Source organism: Sinocyclocheilus rhinocerous, unplaced genomic scaffold (genome assembly GCF_001515625.1).
Source record: "Sinocyclocheilus rhinocerous isolate Xijiao unplaced genomic scaffold, SAMN03320098_v1.1 scaffold576, whole genome shotgun sequence".
NCBI lineage: Eukaryota > Metazoa > Chordata > Actinopteri > Cypriniformes > Cyprinidae > Sinocyclocheilus > Sinocyclocheilus rhinocerous.
The window spans coordinates 688,099-710,007 of NW_015662167.1; the positions used below are offsets into that span (position 1 = coordinate 688,099).

Genomic DNA, 21,909 nt, shown 5'->3' on the forward strand with positions numbered 1-21,909 from the left:
AGTTTATTTTTCCTTCTCCAGGGCCATAACCCAAAGGTCAATGTCACCACGGCTGTTTATGTGCAGAAGTGTCACACTGTTTTGCTCTTGGCTTTCATGTGGTTGAGTCACCCAGAAGGTGATTGTGTTTATAAACTAATGCGCCGTCGCAGGTCAGCTTGAAATGTCAGGGTTTCGTTTCATTTAGATTTGAGAACATTGAATTAAGATTAGTTTCAATAACACAGTTGCTTGCTGGGATATAATAACCAAAGATGAAGGTGGTGGGTGAGGGCGAACTAACTTGGGGGAAGGGGACGCCATAAAAAAAATTATGTTGACACAAGACATTTAATTTATGTGTGTCAAATGGAGAGTAATTTCTCATTAATGGTATTTTTATAGGGATCTATTTAATATCTCAGTTCTGCATGTCACTCTCCATCAAGCTTATTATAATGTCATTGAGATATAGTTCCTATTAATATTTTAATTAGTTTTAATTTTTTAATTTGAATTTTATTTTTTGTTAATATTTTATTTTTAATTTTAGTTATTTTTAAGTTGAGTTATTTTAGTACATAAGGTTAAATTAAATGTAAATGAGAACTATTGACTTGACAACTAGAATATAAAATGTACATTTTTAAATATTTTATTTCAGTTAACATTCATTTTATTTCAAATACCAAAAATATTTTTAGTTTTAGTGAACTATAATAACTCTGACTGTATCTGGTGCTAAATGTGACTCCGTAAGAGAAAATTGCATGTTTTCTAGAGTAAAATCACTTTAAACGCCAGCATGTATTATCTTATGGATAAAAAAATTATGCTTTCTTTTTATTATTTTTTTTTCCGGCAAACTATCCCTTTAAACGCTGATTCTAGAAAGGATTCTCTCTGCCTGCTACATGTACAGTAGGTCAGATTCAGGACTTCACCTGATGTTCACAGAACACAGTGACCTGCCTGTTGTGTTAGGTAACAACTCCCTTTATCACATTTCATCATTTAATTTAATTCCTGCTTCTTTAAATTAGCCTAAAATGTCTGCTTGAAAGTGTTATGCTGATATTTTTAAGATTCGTGGGTATTTTTGGCTGTATTCGTTCCATCTAATTAGCCGAGATGTGATAACCTTGGTTTGGCACAAGCATTTTGTCCCTAGAAATAATAACTATGCCTGCAGGTGTTTCTCAGAGGGGGGTGTCTGTAATTTGACGCATCTAAAATAACCTTATGGTAAGCGGTGACACTTTTATCCTTGTCTTTTCCCACGGCTCTCAAGAGGATGAGACTGCAGTCGTGATGACACTCTTTCTGCCTTTTTTTGTAGTCTGGGAATATTTTTTTTTACTAATATTTGTAGGCATTTAAAGCTATATAGATGAATGAAAATGCTAAAAAATGTTATTTCTCGGTTTTTTATTGTTTATGCTCAAAAAAGTGCAAACTTTCATATCAAAAGTGACATTTGTAACACAAAAGATTTATATTACAAATAAATGCTGTGCATTTCAACTTTGTTTTTCAAAGAATTCTGAAAAAGTATCAGTTTCCACAAAATTATTAAGCAACATTGATAATAAGAAATGTTTTTAAGCACCAAATCAGCATATTAGAATGATTTCTGAAGAATCATGTGACACTGAAGACTAATGACATCACAGAAATAAATGACATTTTAAAATATATTCAAATAGATAACAGTTTAATAATATTTCACAATATCACTGTGTTCACTGTAGTTTTGATCAAATAAATGTAGCCTTTGTAAGCATGTATGCTTTTAAAAAATTATATTAGATCATTTGAACTGTTCTTTCTTATTCTTAGTCTGAAAGATAATGCAGTAAGTTAATTTCCTATCATTAGTGGCATGGGTCTGTATAATATCCAGAGATACACATGGCCTTGCAGTTGTATTATCCTTCCTTCATTCTTCATAGATACTGTCTTTGTCTTGCAAGTCTGAATAAACCCATGTAAATTTATTTAGTCTTTTTGAAGGGCCCTTAAGCAGCCCATCTGAGACCTGTATAAGGTTACAAGTCGCTATTAGTGTTTTCATACAGAACAGGTGTCTGTTGGATCCCAATGGGAGGTTACATCATTATAAAAGGCCCCTCATATTAGTTCTTAGGCTTAAACTGCATGTTATGTCATACTGTAAAAAGGAAGCTTTGAATTGATGATCTTTTGGATTTAAAAAAATCCACTTTCTTTATTTGTGAATGTTATTGATCTGAAGCAGATGTTATGATCTCCATGGCACAGATGGCTTGTCTTGGTTTTGTAATTACGTATGCAGGACTGTCTTGTGGTTCTGCAGTCCAGCTGCTTTCCCCATTGTATTCTTAGACGTTGGTGTGCGTGTGTGTGTGTGTGTGTGTGCACGTTTGGGGGGGATGCACACGCGTTCTGGCGGGAGACCAAAGCTTTCCCTCCCTTGTCCAGACTTCTTGAGGGCAGATTGGGGCTCTGCCAGCAATTAACTGAAGAAATTACAACACCTCCTGTTGATAGAGGCTCCTGAAGAGCCGAGGGGGAGGGTTCAGTGGGCCTGCGCACGACAGCCGCTGCTTGACCGACATGTAGGGAAGGGCTTTTTGTTAACACTCACTCTGATTCAGCCTTCTGTCAGTGTAGATGTAAAGTAGGTCTGGCAACTAAACTGAACCGCGACCCCAGGGCTTAACACACTGGATGTCAGACCCGCGGTTGACTCTTCAACTGACACAGTTAAACGCTCAGAGCCCTGATCTGTGGTGCTTTTCATCCTGATCCATATGTTTTCGATGTCTGGCCCACAAAAGTTTGCTTTATAGGTCACGTGTGTGTGTGTGTGTATGCGCATGTGCTTTATCTCAAAATGTTTTACTTGATTGACACGGATCAGGAATCTCACATCAGTTTACACCATAACTCATGCGTTTAAAGGTCCCATATTGTCAAAACTGAAATTTCCTGGCTTTTTTCACGATAACTGAGGTCTAGGGGCTATTTAACTACCATATAAGTTTCAAAACAGTCAGTCCACAGTAAAATGCACACAGCCTGCATAAAGTAGCTGTGATTTTTCACGAAACGTTGTTTAGCTTTTTCTTTTTTTTCCGCCAACAGGAATTATTATAATTATAATTATATATACTATTATTAAAGGAATTAATTATATTATTTCATTCATTTATATGATATAATATAATATAATATAATATAATATAATATAATATAAATGTCTTGGCGAGTATACACATAAACACAGTCAGTTATATCTTCAGTTAAAGTAAACAACTGCGAAAGAAAGCACATGTGTACAGTATATTAGATCCGTGCGGTCAGTCTTAGTCTTAAAGAGACAGCAGTCTATCAAACTGATTGCTGTCTGTGTTGTTAATATTAATCAAACAACAAAAGACAAACGATAAAATCAATCACTGCTCTTGACTTACTTTTGTAATTGTAATTGTAAGGTTTCATCATTCATTTATTAGGGATGCAATGAAATTTCGGCCGCTGTAAATTATTGGCCAAAAATGGCATTTTCGGTTTTTGGCCGAAAGAGAAAAAAACAGTGTTCAGCTGTGTGACGCTCCAATCAATATTCTGTTCTATGATTGTGCGTTCTGTTGAGTTGTTCGCAGCCCATGCCAATGCTTCACTTGTGTACTGCTCATGCTCACCGGAAAAGCAAAGTACGCTCAAATAACGCACCGACAGGACATTTCTATGTAGTATACTTGTTCCTGTTTGCAATTGCACTACTGTGCTGTAACGTGGTGTATTACAGGTGTACTGTGCAACACTGGTAAAATGACGCTACCCTCTTGTGACGCTATGCTCTGCTCACGTGCCCTAACAATAGCTTTGTAAAACTATGTATTATTTGGGTAATTAAACACAAAATTCTGTTAAATTTTATTCTGTTGCATGGAACTGAATAAAAATAATATATTCATATTTAATACTATTTTCTGTCCAATTTTGTTGTTTTACCTTCAATAAATGTGTTATTATTTTATTGGCTTGTATTTTTAAAATTCGGTTAAATGTCGGTAAATTCAGAGTTAAATTAAAAAAGTCTTATAAAAGAATTGTATATTATTTAATAAAATAATAAATAATTATTCAAAAGCATTGTCGGTTTTGGTTTTCGGCCAAATGCATCCAGATTTTTTGGTTTCAGTTTCGGCCAAGAGTTTTCATTTCGATGCATTCCAAGTATTTATTTATACAGTGAAGACTATCAAGTGTTATTTTATATTTGATTACTTAATTCAAATTCTGTAGCATTTCTGTACCTGAATATTACTGTTAGACTTACCTGAAAACTGAAAGAACTGATTTATTGTCATTAGATGTAGCTTTGCTCACTGCCAGCATCTAGAACGATTTTGATAAACATTTTAGTGTTCATAGCAGAGGGCTCTCTTAACTTGTAATATTTTACAGTTTGTGATTTGATATAAGATTTTGTAGGTTTTGCATACATATGTGCACCCCTTGAAAGTCTGAAACCACAACGCCCCCCTCATAAATTGTTGTTTATGACCCTGACAGGAATGGTGCATTGGCCAATCAGCATCCAGGACCGTTTTCATAAATATGGACATAGATATAGCATCATTTATATTGATTTCATTTCCTTTTTTGACCAGCTGCTTCCTTAGTTGTTTCCTCTCTCATTCTCTGTAATTCTCTGTCTCTGTCTTTATGCGAGCTGTTAAGTAGTAGTTCAGAGAAACCGGTTACATCACCTAGAACATTCTGATCCAAACAGTCTTACATTTTACACCTCTAATAGCCCTGCTGTTCAGGGTCTTCATTGAATTATAGAGTCTACCCATGTTCCTGCTTAAGCTAACCCACGATCCAGCGGCTTATTGGGGGAAACTCAGACAGCCAGGTACCCTGCTGTTAGAGTTATTGTGTTTGTGTCAAGGCTGTGGCCTACCTGACATCTGCTCTGTGGTTGGACAAGGGACATGAGCTTAACCTATGACCCTTCAACTATTTAATTAATTAATTTAATGGTTTACATAACTAATGATGTCACGACCCATGTTCATGAGACACTTTCTATTTATGAAGCTACTGAATCAAAGTGTTTTAATCTTTACATGTTGTGTTAATAATATGTGAATATGAGCTAAAGCAAGAAACGAGGAACTGAGGGAGGGATTTTCACTTTAAAGTGCCCAAAAGAAGAGCTTCAGGATATATATGAAAGTGAATCAATATCATTGATCCGGATAGAATTTATGTTGTTTCGGGTCATAAAAACTCTCTTTTTTCTTTCTTTGATTTTTCCTCTTTATGTGGCTGTTAAATATATGTAAGAAGAGAGTGAATTGGATCATGGAAGAAAGGAAGGACTGTCTCAAGAGTCGCAAGACTAATGTGGATGTATCTGCTTGGCCTTCGGCAGCAGCTGTTCTGAAGGGCCACCATTAATCTAACCCTCTGACCGGCTCTGTACACAGCAGGATAAGTGGAGAGGGGTCTTTGGATCAATGGAGGGTGGGACAGACCAGGACAGAATGTGTGTGGAGAGGTATAGACCTGATAAACGAAAGACCAGCTGTCTGCAAGAGCTGCCCAGACCTCATCAGCAGGATCAGAGAGAACTTTTCAACGTTTTTTGTATTTTTTACAGGTCTTTTAGAAATGCACCCCAGGTCTTTGGGAAACGCACCCCAGAATGGTTAACATCTATCATGGGTTTAGTAGATATTAAAGGTGTCAAATTTGATTTCTGTGGTGTTCATGTAGAGAAAACTGGCTTATTTGTGATGTATAATGCCTCTTATTGAGTAAGGAAGTGATATATTACATAAACAGATGGGAGGCATGGGAACTAGCATGTGCATACTACTTCATCTAGATGACTTTAACACTTTGTTGACCTGACCAACCATTGAGAATAGGATTGTTGCCAAGTGCTATTAGCTAACATGCCGCATGCTTCTTTCTTACATGTGCTGTCTTTGAAACAAGACAAAAGCTGTCTTTAAAGGAATAGTTCATCGAAAAATTAATAACTTTTTTAAAGAAAATAATGATTTTATTCAGCAAGGATATAGTAAATTGATCAAACGTGAAGACATTTATAAAATATTTCAATTTCAAATGAATACTCTTCTATTGATTATTTCAAATTGTAATAGCTCAACCTTTTTTCTGTATTTTTAAACAAATAAATGCAGCCTTGTTGAGCTTTTTTTCTTACTGACCCCAAAGGGTAGCGTATGTTTGCGTAAACTATTCCTTTAACTGGTAATGGTGAGCGTGATTTGACCAAGTACAACATGTTCCTGGATCAACATCCATGTTGATCCTGGAACATCATTCCAATCAACTGGGAACTAGCATGTGCATACTACTTCATCTAGATGACTTTAACACTTTGTTGACCTGACCAACCATTGAGAATAGGATTGTTGCCAAGTGCTATTAGCTAACATGCCGCATGCTTCTTTCTTACATGTGCTGTCTTTGAAACAAGACAAAAGCTGTCTTTAAAGGAATAGTTCATCGAAAAATTAATAACTTTTTTAAAGAAAATAATGATTTTATTCAGCAAGGATATAGTAAATTGATCAAACGTGAAGACATTTATAAAATATTTCGATTTCAAATGAATACTCTTCTATTGATTATTTCAAATTGTAATATCTCAACTTTTTTGCTGTATTTTTAAGCAAATAAATGCAGCCTTGGTGAGCTTTTTTTCTTACTGACCCCAGAGGGTAGCGTATGTCTGCGTAAACTATTCCTTTAACTGGTAATGGTGAGCGTGAGTTGACCAAGTACAACATGTTCCTGGATCAACATCCATGTTGATCCTGGAACATCATTCCAATCAACCAATCAGAATTGAGAGATAACTTTTCAGGAAATGTCAGTTTTAGGCTTACAATCAGGATTAGGTGCTTCTACATCCTTGTTAATCAGCTATCATTTCCCTCTGATTTTAGTAATAAATTATGGGTAAGGTTAGGTTTAGGGGTAGGGATTGGGTGATCCAGGAACATGTCTTACTTGGCAAAATCACGGCGACCAACTGGTATATATCTGCAATACCAGTAACCCTGCCATTATGTTGATCTGGCTATACACAATGTTTTATCTCTTGTCCTTTTATACACAAACAAGTGTTCAAAAGCCACTGGGTTACACGACCGAACATGTCAGAGTGGGATGCACTCCAGTGGGACTCTCATAGACCCGTTTCAACTCATTACTGACAGCTTTTGTACATGGCCTCTCTCATAAACTTGGCAGCTCCCAGCCTTCCCAAGTGTGCTCTTCAGACCTCTCGTTAGTCTCTAATGAGCCGCCCCGTTGATTGCTGAAAAAGAAGAAAGAAAAAAAACAGGAACATCCAGTTTGTCTCATTCCATCTTTCATTTCGCCCTGACACAGACAAAGGAGGCCTTACTTTGCTCAAACAGCCATGATGCTCCACTGTTGCATCTCTTTGTTTTACTCTTGTCCTGTCCTGGAGTTCCACAAACAACAAGAGCCTTTCTAATTCTATCTTTCTCTAATACATTCATATTCCTCTATCCTTTCTTCTCCTTTCATCTCTTTCTCTTCTTCCGCCCCTCTCCCGCTCTTGCTCTTTTTAACCCGTGCCCCTCCCTATCCCTCTGCCTTTGTGTCCCTCAATCTGGTTTAAATATTTAAACAATGCAATTAGCGTTACACCTGATGCAATTGAAAGACGGGCCCTTTGTGACAGTATGCTATGGCACGGCAACACAGCAGGAATGCCTTTGCTCATAGCCTTTTAATGTCTGCATGACATGAATGCAGGTTTCGTTACCTCAGAACTTGTTATTGAATTAAAATCTTTGAATGTCACTTTATTGAAAATCTATTATGAAGCGAATGTCCATTTGGTATACATGTTTTTTATCACCCAGTTTAATCTGTGATAGAATATAATAGAATAGAATAGATCAATGATGCAATGATTATTTAATGATGCACCGAAATAAAAAATTTTTCCAAACAAGAAACCAAAATTAAAGGGATAGTTCACCCCAAAATTACCCCATGATTTATTAACCCTCAAGCCATCTTGAGTGTATGTGACTTTCTTCTTTCAGACGAATACAATGGAAGGTACATAAAAAATGTTCCAAACTTTATAATGGCAGTGAATGGGGTTTAAGATTTTGAAGCCCAAAAAACTGCACCTATACATCATAAAAATTGCCCCACACAGCTCTGGGGGGTTAATAAAGGCCCTCTGAAGTGAAATGATGCATTTATGTAAGAAAATAAAAAAAACTGTAACCTTATTCAGTACTGGTTAAATACCATAACCAAATGATTTGCATTGTGTTAATGGTTCTCAAACATGCATTTATCACTAGCGGCACCACAATTTCTGAAGTATGTGAAAAGTTTATGAAAGAATTGTATTGCTTTTTTTTCCTGTTCTATTGAAATCTGAAATGATTTCTTCATTTGGCAAGAGATTGCTAATGACCTAAATTGAAATTAGGAGGGAAAATGCATTTATTTCATATTTCTTCATTAAAAGTACTAAAAGAATCATTAACAGAACTGATCATCCAAATCATTAATAGTAGTTGGAAGTAGAACCAGAATCATTCAATTCTTTATTAGTCCCATCCCTATCAGATGCATAGAGTTGTGTCAGGGAGTTTCAGTCCTGTTTCTGATGTCTTTTCTGTTTCTCACTGCTTCCCCAGAGTGATTTAGATCTTCCAGCTCCTTGTTATTTCTATGCCAATCATGAAGAACTGAAACAAACCTTTTATTTAGGCTTACTCCCTCTGTTTTGCATCTGCCAACACAGGAGCCCCCACAAAAGACGTCAGTGGAAAGGAAAAAATGTGAAACATTTCTCATAATAAGGGAAACCCATTCTGCCCTTCACTGGGCTTGGACTGTACATGTTTGAGGTCACAAGCAAATACACTACAGCAACAAACACTGTTTAATCTCCACATTCCTTGATCTGCGAAGCAAACTGGGGAATAGAGAAGTTGCTGCAGTGTTTAATCTCACTTTGCATTGAAATTAGGTTTTGAGCTGTTATCTTTGTATTCATGCTCACTGTACCAACACAGGAACCCCCACAAAAGACGTCAGTGGAAAGGAAAAAATGTGAAACATTTCTCATAATAAGGGAAACCCATTCTGCCCTTCACTGGGCTTGGACTGTACATGTTTGAGGTCACAAGCAAATACACTACAGCAACAAACACTGTTTAATCTCCACATTCCCTGATCTGCGAAGCAAACTGGGGAATAGAGAAGTTGCTGCAGTGTTTAATCTCACTTTGCATTGAAATTAGGTTTTGAGCTGTTATCTTTGTATTCATGCTCACTGTTAAACTCCTGAAGATAGATATGCAGTCACAGAGGAGACCCCTTATCATAATTTAATGTGTGTACCTTTGGAAACTAAATACCTTCAAATTGCAAATCCACCTTGGAGACACAGGATTAAGGGTCCTGCTTAGAGTTAAGATGTCAATCACCTGCACTCCTTGGCTTTTAGATGTAAGCTATAGTAATTTGGCTTGACCTGTGCACTTAATTTAGACATTGAGATGAGAGTTTCTTGAAAACATTCTGATTTTAATTTGTTCCATACATATGTGCAAAATGATCACAAAAATGTCATGGGAATGTTACCCCAGACACTGAAAAGTGAAGCTTAATGAGGTTTTTATGCTTAATTTATGTCCTGGGCACCGTCAATTTAAGCATTGGTCCTGTATGAGGGTACTACTGTAGATGGTACAAACTGGTACTTTGACACATATAAGATGGTACTGCACATACCATATGAATACCATATTCATATACCATGGTTTATGAATTAATTATTTCAGCAAGGTTGCATCAAATTGATCAAAAGTGACAGTAAAGATATTAATGTTACAGAAATATTTCAATTAAATGCTGCTCTTCTGAACTTTTTATTCATTAAAGAATCCTGGAAAAATTTATACATGTTCTCTCAGAAAATATTAAGCAGTACAATTATTTTCAACACTGACAATAATAAGAAATGTTTCTTGAGCATTTCAGAGGGATCATGTGACACTGAAGACTTTATTACATAAGTAAATTGCATTTTAAAATATATTAAAATAGAAAAGCTGTACAAATATTAATCATTTTTCATAAATTACTGCTTTTACTGTATTTTTTTTTATCAAAAAATCTTACTGACAACAAAAAATGTATGCCACCCCACAAAAAAAGGTTTGCCACGATATATAAAAAAATAACTAAAATATATAATTCCATAGTACTATTTAGTATTATATACATAGTATATATATTTTTTGTGCATTAATAATACAGCAATCATTGTTGATTAGAATATGATAAGCCACTACATCAGAATAACATGCATGACATATTTGCAATTATTGCTGCATATTGTCAGACTGTCCGACAGCTCATTTTAATTAGAATCTTCTCAGAATGTGTTTACATTATTAGATTGCTCTTAATGATGACTAGAAGCAAGAGTTTAAATATCTTTATCATTTTACTCTAACTCTCTGGCACTGGCATCTATTGGTCTCTATTAGGCTTCTCTGATCATATATAGTGAGCATTTGCATGTTGTTGACATTGTATTGATTTGTCAGTAGGTGACATGAGGGCAAGCAGGGAGTAAAAAGGGGTCCAGACGTACACGAGATTGAGACACGGGTCGAAATGGAGAGGTCAAGCTCAGAGGGAAAGCCTGGAGGAGGGGAGAGTCTTCCAGCCCAGCCTGAGAAACGCTAAATCCCCCCCAGCTGAGAGCAGGCGGTATCCCGCTCAGAGAGGGGGAGGACAGCACACCCGACTGCCTCGGTTTTACATATATGTCATGCGTTTGTGTTTTTCATTGATGTGTGTATGCGTTTTTTGTTCTGTGGAGCACGTGTGTAGATCTTTTTCAAAGGGGGGAGGGGTCTGCCCACATGGTGATTAATTATTCATAAGGTGGGCGGGGATAAGTCAAAGTAGGAGGTGGCAGACGGGGGAATCTGTGTTTGCTGTGCGTGAGGGAGGCAGAAAGAGAGAGGGAACATCAGAGACAGTTAGTAAGGGCTTGAGGTAAGGATGCACAGAGGCATAACAGCCCCCAGAAGACACGTCATTAAGGAACTACACGCATGCTTTGCTTCTTGATGGCACAGGCTGTAAGCCACAGTGACCTACTCCTCTAGTCAAAGGATTTTAAAGCAAGCAAACAACCAGCACAAATAAATGAGGAATCTACTCTAATAGAGATGACAGGCCAGCTCACTCTTACCAGTTACGGAGACCTTCTTGCCTAAGAGGTAAATTGAATTTGTTTTCTTATGTATTTCATTGGTGTGTCTCTGCCTGGATTCAAAAGCAGACTACAGAGGGCTGATAATTGCCTTTTTTTTGTTTCTGGAAGGAGAGAGAGGGCTTGCCAGCATGTGTCTTTTTTCTTTCATGCATTCTTATGTGTGTTTCATCCCACATGCTGACCGCGTTACACCGGGCTTTGTTGGTCTGACACGTTTAGACTTGTGGATCTTATTCTGTTATTTTAGTTAGCTATGTTAAGCTTTTAATGAACATTCAAAATATATAAATATTTAAATAAACATAAATATGAAATGTATAACCTTTTTAAAGAAACTGAATACTTTTAAATTTGACATGAAATAAATATTTGAAAGGTTACATTAAATATTTTTTAGAGATTACACTGAATATTTGCGAGATTGGCAAATTGTATTTAGTGTTATTGTCTCTCTGACAATAATTGTGTGCCTTTGAGCTGTGATTTTGGTTGGTCACGGTGGCTGCTCGCTATTCTAATAAAGGGCCTTTCAGACTTTGTTTTTTTAATGGGCTTCCACTTGTAGTCGGTATGATGAGTAATGTATTATTTGCCAAATAACATGAAAAGGGCATTTTGCATGTAAATTTATGAGTTAGTCATTTTCTAAATTAGTCAGACATTTATTGATGAGTGGTTGGCTGTGGATGAGTACATATTGATGTCTGAGTTGGACGCTGGGATACATGTTGCACGATCAGGGTCGCTGGCTGTGACCTTTGTGAACTCTGTTGCATTGCCCTCTCACACTCGTTCTAAAGTCTTCTGTCTGTCTGCATATCTCGCTGCCACCACATTACTGAATGTCATCTTCTGTCAGACTGAGGAGTAGTCTTTGTTTTACTCTAAAAAAACTAGAGCTGTCAGTCAGATGCATTAAGTGTCTAGCTAGCATGTGACTTGCGTTCAGAAGAAAACGGTCATTTACTGAAGAACATAAGCCAGCTGCCCTTGACAACCTCAAGCACAACCTATGAGCTGTCATTGTCCGATCTGTGTAGATTTAGACTTTGCAGTGTTGTGTTTCTGTCTTTGTCTCAGTGTGGTAAAGGTCCAAATGAATGATTGTAACTGTTCAACCAGATCTGTTTAGAATACTCGCTATTTATTTCAACACACAATTAAACAGCAATTAGACTACACTAATGAAAGTGTTTAGGGTTTTTTTTTTCTTTTATTTGTTCTCATTCTCTCTCCCCCTCTATCTCTATCCCCCTTTCTCTTCATCTCTGCTTACAAAGTTATTTGTCAGTTTTGTATTTTATCACAGCTTAAAGTATAATGAACTATTACTGTATTTAGTGTTTACTATAAAGACATCAGTTTATTGTGATAATATAATTTTAAAACAGATCCATACACATCCTTCATAAAACATAAGATTGAACAGTTCTTTCCATTCAGTGCAACAGTTTACATAAAAAATAGCTATTTAGTTAAGTATAGCGATTGCAAAGAAAGATAATTTAGTTCTGCATTGTTTGTATGCACAGGTAGTCCCGCCTTCAAACTCTTAGGATTGGTTAAGCCAGAATTTGCCAGATGTTAGACCTTTCAGATACTGTGATTTTAATATTTAAAAGCATCACAGTGTTTATTCCTTTAGATAAGTCAAATGTCTTACTTATAGTTGTCTGTTCTCATTAATGCTGAAATAATTACACATTCTCCTTTGAAGAATTGAAATACGCGCAGTGGTGAAAGCAGCTGTTTCATATTTACAACATAGCAGTCATGCGTAGTCAGAAAAAGGCTGTTTGCTGTCCAGACTTTGATGTTTTCTAGGAAACTCCTGGAACTGATATGCAGCATTCACATGTGGCTGATGGCGACATGTCAGGATTTGTTCTGCCATGTGTATCTCTGCAAAACACATGGGAATAAATGGTTACTGTCATTTTACAAAAGAGCTTCTGTCGCGCCTTAATGTAAATATTGTTAGTGGCCTAGACCGGAACCATGAGTGAAGTTCTGGATGAATGCACCTGAAAAAAAGGCAAAAACATCTCAGACTTGTGACAATGACATTATGACGTTGTGTAATATCATCAGCACTGTTGAATCAGCCATACAACCGGACATGCAATACAAGGGGCTGATTGTGTAGATCTATGCGTTTCTGTGTATGGGGGGGTTGGAAAGCCCATTGCTTTGTGCGGGCTGAACAGGAGGATGTTAATGTACTCGCAGATAATGCACAGAGAGGCTCTTTCACTGTAAATATTTAAACTTATCAGTTTACTTAGTATAACTTAGAAATGTTCCCACAATGGCACATTTACACTTATGCTTAACCCAACACACCAGACATTCAGATATATATATATATATATATATATATATATATATATATATATATATGCGCTGTATACCACAGAAGTAGTAAGCTTATGCGATTCCTTCTCACTTCTCATCATGCCTGATGATTTACCAATAAAATGTGCACTGATTGCACAAAAAGAATGAATTAATTTGTAAAATCACTGTCTGGATTCAGTAATATATTTTCATATAATTTACGCTGCCTTTCAGAGTGGATAAATGTCCTTTTATAGAATAAAAAGTGGTCTGGTACTGCTCATTTACGTCTTGAGATCGGGCCAGGCATGGATGGATTGTTCCAGAACGTCTCCAATTAGTCCAGGTCTGTGTGGTTTAAAAAGCCTTCTGCTTTCCATAATGAGAGATTTAGCACTGGTGACACTGGCAATGCTCTTTTGGAGTATTAATCGTTTCCCTTGTGTTCGTGTCAAGACTAGCTAAGCTCTTCTGTTGCCTGTGTGGTGCTGAGTGAATACATAGTCTATTGTGGCAAACTCAGCAAAATTACCCTCATATGCAGCATAATTGCACTCACAGCTGTTAGTCAGCACTTCCAGACCTATGCTTCTGTTTTATAATAGCGTAATAGTATTACAGGTAGGCTACAGTAAGATCATACTGTAAGAACTGACATTTTGAAGAGAATATGGAGCCAGATGCTCAAATCCCAGATGGGGAACAGTTGTTGGACCCTTGAGCATTGCGCTTGAATTGCGTGATTTTTCCTACTGAAAGTGTGTGACTGAAAGAGTAACGTGCTTACACATTACACACATTCATTCAGAAACATATTGAGGATCACAAAATAGCTATAAATGTTCCTGTATTGCCAAGATCACCAGAAGACAAAGGCTAATATAAGAAACTACAGTATTAGCACACGATCAAAAGCTTGAGTATATTTCTTCTTTCCTGCATTTTTGATCCATTTGTGGATATTATTGTTGCTCGAAGCTGTCAGAGCATGTTTTATGGATGTTGCATGAAGGGCGACGACAGAAACGTGTTAGTAGCATGCAGAAATAATCCACACACATTTCCTGTGACTAAAAGGGATAGGCTGTATTACATGCCAATCCACCAAAAAATGTGAGGAATAAATTCAGAGGTATGATTTGTATGTCTCTAAAAAAGCATTGACCTGAATTATGACCTCGTATTGCCTCATGCACAGCGCCTGAGGGCAACAGTACGAGCCGAAGCAAACATGAAGTTCAACAGAGCCCGGCGTGGAATACACATGAGTCTGATTCATCAGACGTCAGTCCACTGCGATTTGCTGGTGTCTTCAGATCTGAGAGAAGGGTGAATCTTGAGGCTTTAGCTTTTAGCATAAACTACAGAATTAAAAAAGCACTGTAAATAGCATGCGCATCTATTATCTTCAGTGCCTGAATGCACCAACTGCATTGACCCTGTGGCATTTGGAACAGGTTCAGTCGGAATGGTTTAAGGACGGAGATGGTCTCCCACAAAGCTGGTCCTCTCTCTGCTTCAGGGGCTTGAAAAACCCTTTGGATGCTCTGAGGCGAAGCACAAAGTAATTAGCTGTATTTCTTAGGGATTTTAGGGATTCTCTTTGTTTGAATATGATTAGCATAGAGTGCTTGTGTGAAACGTGTTTCAAGTGTGATTATGGGTTTCTTAGCAGCATGCTTGTCATGTTTCGGAGCTGTGTTGTCTTTGAGGAGCCTTTGTTGAAGAGTTTGTACCACAAATTTCCCAACCTTTTTTCCAGTACCCCTCCATTGACACCAAACCAGAAATTAGTTAAGTTTAGCCAATTTTTAAATTGTTTAACATATAGTTTATTTGAAATATATGTGATAATTTTACTCTGTTGACAGACCCAATTATTTACAAATGTCAATTAAGTAGCATTAATATTTATATATATTATTTATACAAACTTTTAAATTACTAGTAAAATTTGTTAGAATTGTGTTAAAATTGAATATATATATATATATATATATATATATAAGCTGCATTTTTTTTTTATTAATCATTGAGGTTAAAACATCATGTCTATTCTTTGTCTGTACAAGGAGGGACATGTTCTCAGTTGCCATCTCATTCATTGATTGGCTTTCTCTATTCTGAGAGCTTTAATGGCAGCATGTGTCCAGAATAATCACAAAAGCCCACCTTCCTAAATTAGATCCAGGGGCATTTCTTGTAGTTGTTATTGTGCAGTGGATGGATTTCTGAGGTTTAATTAATGGATTTGTCAGCAGCTCATCTCCCAGACCCCACTTCTCTACCACACACTCATTCACACATAGACTCAAACACACATGCAAATTCAATCAAACTCACACATAAGCATGCACACACATACTAACGCACGTTTCTTATCATTCGGCAGCAAGCGGGCATCTCTAGAGACTATATTCACACCCTTCACACAATCCACCAATCCCTCCTTATGATAAGCAGGAACGAAGGAGGAGAAAAACACAGGGAGGAGCAGGGAACCCGTGTCCCAGGAGGTGGGATGGCACAGCTACAACCATTAAGAGATCCAGAATGTATTTAATCACCAAGGTAACCACAGGCAGATGGACACATCCAGGAAATGAGTCCCAGCAGCTATTTTTGTGAACCATCACTCCTGCTAACCACACTGCAAAAAAGTGTTGTGTTGTTTCAGTAATAATATCTAACCAGTCTTAAAATAAGGTTTACTTTAGAAGCGAAAGGACATAAATATGATATAAAAATTTACTTTTGAATCTTGAATTTAGTTTATTTTTCTTTCCCTAAAGGTTCCAAAAGGGGGGTTAGATTTTTATGATACTTTATGATTTCTATTATGATTTTTTATGATACATCAATAGTCAGTTCATCATCTGTAAAAAAAATCAACATTTCTTTCCATCTATTTTTAAGGTACTTGTCTAAACCTGTCAATAGGGTTTTTTCGTCAGCTTCACAGGAATCAGCATTCATTAAATATTCATAACTAGCCTATATGTGACCTCAGTCTATATGTATAAACATACAGAAAACAGGCTAAGGCTAGTTTGAGCTAGTTTATTTTGATTTCTCTAAAGCTGTTCCTAAAATGCTTAAAAAGGGAAATCAATCAGAAATATACGGTGTGGTATGTTTTTAGCATAGTTTTTATTTATTTATTTTTTTTAAATCCTGTTTTGTGCAATAACACACAGCTGCTGCACCTCTAATGAACCCTTATTACTTAGTATCCAGGCAACAGCACACATGTGTGGTTTACACTGTTTTCATTTTTATTTGCCATTTTTATGCCTTTGAAAGCCTGTCGTTTGAGTCTTAACAATGTGGTGCTTAACAGACCTGATAATGTAAATAAAAAGGTTGTACATTTTGTACCTTCTCTCTTGACTTTAAACAAAACACATTGCCACCCCATTACGGATACACACACGCTGGCTTGGTAATGGGCGTTGCACACTTCTCCTCTGGGATGAGTGTTGTACTCAAAAAAAATAAAATAATAATACACACAAACACCCCTCACCCGATGTTGTTGCTATGGAGCCCTAGCGACCAGGTCGTCTACGGCGGGAACTCGGGCGAGAAGAGTTTGGATTATGAGCAGCTGGGTTGCATTTCTGTTCAGATGTGGGCAGGAAGAAAATAAGAAGATAAAAATAAACAATGAAGTGACTTAAAAACATATATTAGTATGTATGAATTGGGTCATTAGCAGGAGAGCTGGGTTTGGGTGTGCGCGCCTTAGGATTGGTTCCTGTTGTCTGCCCACCTATCGCTGTCTCTCCCGAGGCACAAACTCATCTCGTCTTATTGAGTTACAGGATATCCACACGGCAAAACAGATTTTTATAATCCACTAAAACAGAATAAATAGGATAAAATAAAAAATCAATACAAGAACACATCAAAGAAGGTTTTCCATTGTTCTGTTTACTCCAATGTGTGACCTCTCTGTGATTGGATAAATACTGAATTAAACATTGCAGGAGGAAATGAGAGGAAAGCGAATGTGCTGGCGGAGATTAGGCAGAATCCAATTTCACTTTAGAATGGAACTAAACTAGACTAAAGCTGTGCTGAAAGGATGTAGGAGGGTGGTCGTCTTTAAGGGTATAGGAGAAGAAGGGGGTCTTAAATATTTCAGTTGGGGCACAGCATGTTTTAGACATGCAGTAGACCGATAAAACCCACTGCTAGGTTAGTATGTGTTGAATAGTGAATAAACTCCCTTTAGATATCTGATTCTGAACATGTAATGGTGTATAAAACTATTGCTGACCCCAATCAGACACATTTCTTAGGGGGCATTTGAAAAGGGGCAAAATAGAAAACATCTCTGGGATGATGATGATTAGATTTGAGAAGGATTTGAATGTTCATTTGGGGGACACAAAAGAGTTTCTGTGGTCAAAATCTCTTTAAGGTGGTGCTGTTTTAAATCTTTGCATTAATAGTTGTTCCTTCAATTTGATGGTTTAAATCTACTTTTACATATCCTATATTGGCAACACTTGAATTGTTGAATTATCAATATTTAATGTTGAATTATCAACATTTAAATTAATATAATATTGACATATACACTACTGTTCAGGTTTGAGGTTGGTAAGATGTTTTTCAGCCAAAGTCTCTTATGCTCAGTAAGGCTGCTTTTTTGTGATCAAAAATGCAGTATTTAATTTAGTGGTTTTCAATTAAAAAAAATATAATTAATATATTATATATATATATATATATATATTTTAATAATGTATTGCTGTGGTGGCAAACCTGAATTTTCAGTGTCACATGATCCTTTAGAAATCACTCTAATATGCTGATTTGGTGTTCAAGAAACATTTCCTAGAAATATTATTGTCAGTGTTGAAAACTGTTCTGTGTTTTTGTTTTTGTTGTTGTTTTTTTAAACACTGATGCATTTTTTCAGAAGTCTTTCATTAACAGAAAGTTCAATCATTTGTTTGAAATTTTAATATTATATTATATTATATTATATTATAATGTCAAACACGACTTTGAACTTTCTGTTAATAATATAAAATAGTAATATAATATAATATAATATATAATATAATATAATATAGTATAATATAATATAAAATTTTGTATGTCTTTTCTGTCTCTTTTGATCAAACTTATGCATCCTTGTTAAATAAATGTCTTAATTTCACAATCTAATTGACACATTCAGGATTTCATCCTACACTACTCTCAGCATGGTAAAAACAATGTTGTGTTTTTATAATTTATCCCCTTCAAAGCTTTCTAAAAAAAATGTAAGTACATTCATTCCTTAATTTATTTTTAAATATATCAACCTAAATAATTAACCATCGTTTGACTTTCATGATTAAGTCTTCACCATCATATCATTTAAAACCAGTGATGTCAAAAATGTGTTTTAAATTTGTTTATTTGTCACTACAAGACCATCAGAGCATCATGACCCAGCTCTTCTCCTTGCCGCAAGGATCCCCCTCATCCCACCTTCAGTAGAGTAGGTCAGCATCTGGCAGCTTCCGGTAAAACATCCAGACAGCTCTTGCCTCTGCTCATATTGCATATCATATTCTCATATTGCTAGATCTGCTTTGAATCCACACCAGAGAGAACTTTAGACTACTTTTATGCATAAACGTCTCAACGGTGTCATTTTCCAGGTTTTTGCAGGTGTTATTATACATCAGGTAATATTTGACAGCAGTGAGTGGGAGGAGTAAGAAGAGTTTCGGCTCTAATCAGGAAGAGGCAGGATTGATTTATTGTTCCCCTCAGGGCTGGAGATATGCCTCTTTCACTCCATTGCTTTTCCACCATCTTCCATCCTCCTCCCGTCTTCCTCTCACTTTCCACCAAACTACTTTTCATTCTGCTCCTCCAAGGTCCCCCTTTTCTGCGTCCCCTCCCTTTCCTCTCCCTGCCGCCCCCTCCCCGCATCTATTCTCTCCATCCTCTCTCCTGGTATAACTAGGTCATTCTGCAACATTAAACCATCGCTCCTGCCAACCATGTGATCCACACAGCTCTGCACACTCGTCTGTCTTACCTTCACTGAAGTCTTAGTTTATTTGTCCAGCACCTTTAGTGCAAGTTAAAGCATAAGTATGTCCACAACCCAGCTTTAGTTGGAGGACATTGCATATTGGACCGTTTTGCCCATCTGCGTGGACTGTTATTACTGTGGCCTTCTGACCTGTAAAGGCTAATAAGATCCGGTAATGGACGGTGTCAGAGGTCACACAGGAAGTGTATTCTGTGAGGAGCAGATGTTACTGGACAATATGAGATATTTGGGTGACAAACATACAATAGATGTAAAACTAAAGGAGCATGTAAACATTGCGCTTCGAGGGAGGCAGGAAGAACCTTTTGTGAGCTCCTGGGAAGAGGTCTGGTGAAGTGTGAGCAAGAGGCTGTGTGTATGATTGCGTGACTGATGGGTTGTCTGGTTGTCAACGAGAACAGAAGTTCAGACCACCTTCCTCCCGGCTTTTGTGGGTGTTTTTGGTTTGACATGTCCTCATGTCTGTCCTTTCCCTCAGAACTGTCCACATTTGTAACACAAAAATAGGGCTGTCATGATTCCTCTATTCAATTCGAGTACTTGATTTAAAAAAATCCTCGATTGCATTTTGTCGAGTAACCGGCAAAATACCGGAAGTGGCACATTCCACGGAGAATCCACGTATTATTAGACTGTTTTCCAAGGCTGCATGGTATATTAAACCCATTTAAAAATTATAATAAAGCATAATGCTGTTGGCGCCAAGTGCATTGACATACAGTGCAATTGCGCTCACGGTGACCCGAATTCGATTCCTGTCTCTAGGTTCTTTGTCGATCCCGCTCCCCTCTCTCCATCCCATGCTTTTCTGTCATCTCTGTGCTGTCCTATCTCAATAAAAGGAATAAAAAGCCCATAAAAATATATAAAAGCATAATGCTATTGTGAATTCAGAAACGCTATAATTCAATTAAATAAATATATGCGATGCAGGTTTAATATATGTGCTTTAAATATATACATGCCTGTAGGTTATGTACCTGCGTCTCAGAGCGTCTCCATTCACAGTAAATGCTGCTCCACACAAACAGTTATCATTTAAATGCGTGGAGCATCTTAAACGCCATCTCAACATCTTGTGTTCATCTGGGAATGCAAAGTGCACCATTTCATCAGATTTGAAAGGGAAATAATTTATAAACCTAGGCAAACACAGGATAATCAATATCTTTCTAAATATGCTAGCTGTTCATTGTGATTTCAAAATAAAAGCTTAAACCCTCACTCTGAGTTTACACATTTTGATGTCCACATATTCAAGAAATTACAGTGGCTGTAGCATTTATGTCATAAAGAAGTGGCCAAATATTAAAGATTAAGTGGACATTTGAATTAAATGTTGTTTAGTCAATATTAAGCAAAGATTAGATCGTGCAGTAAAGTGTAAAAACAATCGTCAGGCCGTTGGCGCACTCTGCAGGCATTTTACAATGCGTAATGTACATTAGCTCTGTTTATAATAATTTCTGTATTTTAAGAGTTTTGTTATATTTTGTTTATTATAAAACTATATTATTACTTGCTTTTGATACTTTATTTGAACTAATTATTATTGCCCCATTGCTATAATGTATGTATGTATTTTAAGTAATTTTAAAGTCTATTGTTGGTCGATTAGGTCTATTTTCATTACTACAAAAAATTAATTATAATTATCCGATTACTTGATTAATCATCAGAATAATAGACCAATTACTCAATTACTAAAATAATCGTTAGTGACAACCCTACACAAAACTACACATCTGTTATCTTCGTCATTTCAGATCTGTTTATCCTAAAATGCCAGTTCAAGATTTTCCTTGCACTGTACAGTGTGATTGCTTTATCATGTATGGGGTTCTTAGTGGTTGCTAGGGTGTTCTGACTGTTTTTGATTGCTGTGCAGTTGCTACAATGTTTTGTGGACTATCTATGCAGTTGCTAGAGTGTTCTGGGGACTGATAGAGATGGTTACTAAGGTGTTCCAAGTGTTTTCGGTTGTTATGCAGTTGCTAGGGAATTATGGGAGCTGTTTGGTGGTTGCTAGGGTATTCTCTGTGGCCACTAGGTGGTTGCTAAGATGTTCTGAGTGTTTTGATCATGTTGCAATATAGTTGCTATTATGTTTTGCATGGTTGCTAAGGTGTTCTGAGTGTTTTTGATTGTTATGCAGTTGCTAGGGTATTATTGGGTCTGCTTGGTGGTTGCTGAG

The 21,909-nt window shown here is 36.7% G+C and overlaps 1 protein-coding gene across 9 annotated transcripts in view; it reads left to right on the plus strand.

Annotated features, from left to right (window-relative positions):
• The window catches only part of nfasca (neurofascin homolog (chicken) a), an 82,381-nt gene that overhangs the window by 10,216 nt on the left and 50,256 nt on the right, over window positions 1-21,909 (plus strand). For 3 of the 9 annotated variants that reach the window (XM_016537715.1, XM_016537720.1, XM_016537719.1), the window contains exon 1: window positions 10,845-11,315. The exons of 1 other annotated variant lie outside the window; for it this stretch is intronic. The gene's annotated coding sequence lies outside the window, so the exon portion shown is untranslated. Of the gene's footprint in view, window positions 1-10,844; window positions 11,316-16,040; window positions 16,220-19,079; window positions 19,153-21,909 lie in introns of those variants that run through there. 5 more of the 9 variants (XM_016537722.1, XM_016537723.1, XM_016537716.1 and 2 more) reach the window with 4 other exon arrangements.